A 1,788-nucleotide genomic window follows, 5' to 3' on the forward strand; every position below is an offset into this window, starting at 1 on the left:
GTTTCGTGGCAAGACGACCTGTTTTCTATTTTTCATGATTTTTGAAACTTTTTGTGGTTCGAGATTTTTTAAAATTTTTTCAGAAAGAGTTTTGGCCCCAAATTTAGTAGACAAGATCCTTGTATTTTTGTTGGCATGCATAAAAAAATTCAGCTAAAGTGTCCCCATTTCAGACACTTTAATGGCTACTGGCAGCAAACCTATAAAATCTCAAATGCTCTTTAAGGAGGTGTGAGTTCTCAAGGTTTGATGAGGGATAGGGGGCCAATATAATGGCCAAGTCCCCTGTGACGCGTGCTTGTTGTCCACCCGAACCCCTTTGGACGTCCCGCATCGCTAAGTCGATGCTCGCGTCGTAACCCTAGGTCAGGCGGGATCACCCGCTGAGTTTAAGCATATCAATAAGCGGACGAAAAGAAACTTACTAGGATTCCCCTAGTAACAGCTAGCAAATTGAGAAGAGCCCAGCTTGAGAATCGGGTGCCCCGGCATCCGAATTGTAGTATGGACAAGTGTCCTCAGTGGCGGACCGGGCCCAAGTCCCCTGGAAAGGGGCGCTGGAGAGGGTAAGAGCCCCATTGTGCCCAAACCTTGTTGCACCACGAGGCACTGTCCGTGAGTCAGGTTGTTTGGGAATGCAGCCCCATCGGGCGGTAAATTCTGTCCAAGGCTGAATACGGGTGGGAGACCGATAGCGAACAAGTATCGTGAGGGAAAGATGAAAAATACTTTGAAAAGAGAGTAAAAAAGTGCTTGAAATTGTCGGGAGGGAAGCAGATGAGGGCCGGTGATGCACCCCGGTCGGATGTGGAATGGCGAGAGTCGATCCATCGATCGACTCGGGGCGTGGATCGACGCTGGTAACGGTGGTGGCCCAAGCCTGGGATTTCGATGTGCCCGTGGAGACATCGTCGTCGTGATCGTGGAACGCAGCACGCATCGTCTCGACATGCCCCGGCACTAGCGTGCTCCAGGCATCAGCCTGTGGGCTCCCCATCCGACTCATCTTGAAACACGGACCAAGGAGTCTGACATGCATGCGAGTCAACGGGCCAAAAAACTCGTAAGGTATAAGAAAGCTGATTGGTAGGATCTCTCGCGGGTGCACCGCTGACCAACCTTGATCTTCTGAGAAGGGTTCGAGTGCGAGCATACCCATCGGGACCTGAAAATGGTGAACTATGCCTGAATGGGGCAAAGCCAGGAGAAACTCTGGTGGAGGCTTGTAGCAATACTGACATGCAAATCATTCGTCTAACTTGGGTATAGGGGTGAAAGACTAATCGGACAGTCTAGTAGTTGGTTCCCTCCGAAGTTTCCCTCAAGATAGCTGGAGCCCCTGTCGAGTTCTATCAGGTAAAGCCAATGATTAGAGGCATCAGAAGCACAACGCCCTCGACCTATTCTCAAACTTTAAATAGGTAGGACGACGCCATGGAATCGAGAGCTCCAAGTGGGCTATTTTTGGTAAGCAGAACTGGCAATGTGGGATGAACCGGAAGCCGGGTTACGATGCCCAACTGTGTGCTAACCCAAAACCCATAAAGGGTGTTGGTCAATTAAGATAGCAGGACGGTGGTCATGGAAGTCAAAATCCACTAAGGAGTGTGTAACAACTCACCTGTCGAATCAAGTAGCCCTGAAAATGGATGGCGCTTAAGCGCGCGACCTATACCCGACCATCGGGGCAAGGGCCAGGCCTTGATGAGTAAGAGGGCGCGACGATCGCCGTAAAACCCGGGGCCCGAGCCCGGGCGAAGTGGTCGTCGATGCAGAACTTCGTGGTAG

The 1,788-nt window shown here is 51.0% G+C and overlaps 1 non-coding gene across 1 annotated transcript in view; it reads left to right on the top strand.

The window, feature by feature from the left end:
* The first annotated feature begins 356 nt into the window (after positions 1-356).
* The window catches only part of LOC149512358 (25S ribosomal RNA), a 3,358-nt gene continuing 1,926 nt past the window's right edge, over positions 357-1,788 (top strand). The window contains exon 1 of the ribosomal RNA XR_016332969.1: positions 357-1,788. This exon is cut by the window's right edge and continues 1,926 nt beyond it. This is a non-coding gene — a ribosomal RNA (25S ribosomal RNA).

Source organism: Durio zibethinus, chromosome 23 (assembly GCF_047325235.1).
Source record: "Durio zibethinus cultivar Kanyao isolate XHJ-2024 chromosome 23, ASM4732523v1, whole genome shotgun sequence".
Taxonomy (NCBI): Eukaryota; Viridiplantae; Streptophyta; class Magnoliopsida; order Malvales; family Malvaceae; genus Durio; species Durio zibethinus.